This window comes from Tenrec ecaudatus, chromosome 4, assembly GCF_050624435.1.
Source record: "Tenrec ecaudatus isolate mTenEca1 chromosome 4, mTenEca1.hap1, whole genome shotgun sequence".
Classification (NCBI taxonomy): domain Eukaryota; kingdom Metazoa; phylum Chordata; class Mammalia; order Afrosoricida; family Tenrecidae; genus Tenrec; species Tenrec ecaudatus.
Window position 1 is genome coordinate 31,727,537 of NC_134533.1, and position 2,487 is coordinate 31,730,023.

At 38.5% G+C, this 2,487-nt stretch overlaps 1 non-coding gene across 1 annotated transcript; it reads right to left on the reverse strand.

The window, feature by feature from the left end:
• Positions 1-234: 234 nt before the first annotated feature.
• Positions 235-367, reverse strand: LOC142447700 (small nucleolar RNA SNORA22). Its single transcript, XR_012784360.1, has one exon. It is a non-coding gene; the product is annotated as a small nucleolar RNA SNORA22 (small nucleolar RNA).
• Positions 368-2,487: the final 2,120 nt, after the last annotated feature.

Genomic DNA, 2,487 nt, shown 5'->3' on the forward strand with positions numbered 1-2,487 from the left:
ACTTTCATCCATGTCACAATACATTTTTCAAAAATGAATAACGTTTATCCCAGTCTCCAAAGCAGCAGTACTGCTGTACCACAGACATAATCCTTAGCATCTTGCGAAAATCTCATGTGTTATGCCCTTTCTTACTGAGGATGCACTCTCATTTCTTGTTACAATTGTGGTGCAGCATTGGTACTTTAATATATGAAACCAAGTATCATTGCTATATTTTCTTTCTTTTTCTTTAGATGTGCTGGCCTTTTGAATTCATTTGAAAGGATGAATGTACCTTTCAATGCAGAGGAAAAGACCAGACGTTGCTCTAGCACAGTGTCAAGGCCAAGGGAATGACGATCCTTCTTACATTTTCCATGTACATCCCTCTGTGAAGTAAAAATTCTTCTTCTCCTCTAGTTATGCCTCTATAGCTCTCACCAAATAATTGGGTGGGCCCATGCAACTAGAGTGTGTGAAACATTAGTAGAGGGGATCGATTAATTTTAGTTACCACTCCTCTGGTTACAAGAATGAATCAGCTCAGAAGCAGACACAGAAAGAATTCTTGGGACCACCAAGGAAGAATCACCCAACATTTGAAATCCTTACCTGAAGTGGTAGAAGCCCTTCCATAGCTAGATCAGAGGTCAAGGAGAAAGAAGAGAAGCACTGAGACTATGAGGCTGTGTGGCAGAGCAGAAGACAGCAGAGATAGAGGTCCATATAACTGAGAAGCTGAGCCCTCAGCGAGAGAAAGGCTTGACTACAGGGTGAGGGGAGGTGTTGCTGTTGACCAGTGCTTATACCCTTACTGTATACTGATCCTGACTTGTGGCAACCTGGTCACTTCTCTTCTAAACTCCTTTAATCATAAGTGTTGCCTGTGAGTTCTGTTTAGTCATTACAAGGGTCATTGAAACCCACAGGAAAGTAGAGTGCCATGGGAGGAATGATTGGTGTTCTGCTCACTGTAATAGGTCTTGGACCTGTGAGGAGTTGGATTACCTTTCTCCCTACTGTATCCAGAGGAGGTTATACATGGCCTCTGGACTATTTTCTTTCCCTTGTATTCCTAAAAATATAAAATATTGTCATTAATAGATATAAGCTATTTCTGTTTTCTTTTCCTTTTTCATTTGAAAATAAAAATGTATTTAGAACAGATGCAGCATATCTTTAAATCAGCATCTCCCAAAGTGGTGACACCACCCCCTGTAAGGCACTGGAGCGTCTTCAGACTGTAAAAAGTTCATGCAGTTGTTTCTGACTTATAGCGACTCTACAGGACAGGGTAGAGCTGCTCCTGTGGATTTCTGAGACTGTAATTCATTCTTTGCTATTTCCAAATCATTTTAATAGGAGCTAATCCAGACATCATTCCAACCCATAGTTTCATCACACCAAGTAGTATTGCACAATTTCTACAGCAATCACTTTCAAAACATGCGGTTCCTTCTTTAACTACTTGATATCGGCTTCACTCTACCTCCCTCACCTCCCACACAACATCCCCAGGGACACTTATTTTAATTGTTGCATCTAGAGATTTATCAATCTTGGATTTCATAGACTGAAAAACAGAAAAAATACATCACAAAAATTCAAGAAGGCTTCCCACAAGGACAAGTACTATCAGAGATAAACCCCGACATGAATAAAAAAAAGAAAGAAAATATTGAAAACCAGATTGCATACAAATTGCATCAGAGGGGAGATCAAGTGACCAGATTTTAGCTGTTTGAGTCAGGTTTATCATGTTAATCTACCATAATCAACCTCCAATCCTCTGTTTGGTAGCCAGTTAATTCCCATCCCTCAACTGTGGTTAGAGGGAATCACTGGAGGCTGACTTCTGGGTAGCTCTTACACATGTATTATGGCTTCCACTGTCATTCTGATCCTTCCAGGATCTCACAATTTTAGCTCTGATGTCACCCTCCGTTTGGAGTTTTATAATTTGCAATCCTTGGGTCCCAGATGTTGGTGTGCTTCTTCTTTGGTGCTAGAATTGTGACCTGCAGAGCATTGCTGTTCAAAAACTGGTGGATAATGGTAATGAAAGCAAAAGTTAGAATACCTTTGACTAGACAACAGGACAAAATACACAGACAAAAATATGCTTTTCATCTTTGGAAAACAGATATCACAATGTTGAAATCTATAAAAGCGGGGGAAAGGCCATGATGAATTCAATGCCATAACAATTGCTAATTTCTGCTGGAAGACTCCTGTAAGATTTCTTGGAAAGGAAAGCTGATAAACTCGAATAGCCTTATTGAGTACAAGAAATTAAAGTCGTATTAGAATTTTAAAATGTTTTTAAATATCTGAAAACACAATCATTATGTATAAATCTAAAAGACTACGCACAAGATACACTGAAAAATAGAAAAGATTGTTAGGAAAAATAAAGATATAAGTCAATGTAGGAAAAATAAAGATATAAGTCGATGTAGATATATACTATATGGACTAGCTGAAAGTGACAACATTTTAAAATGT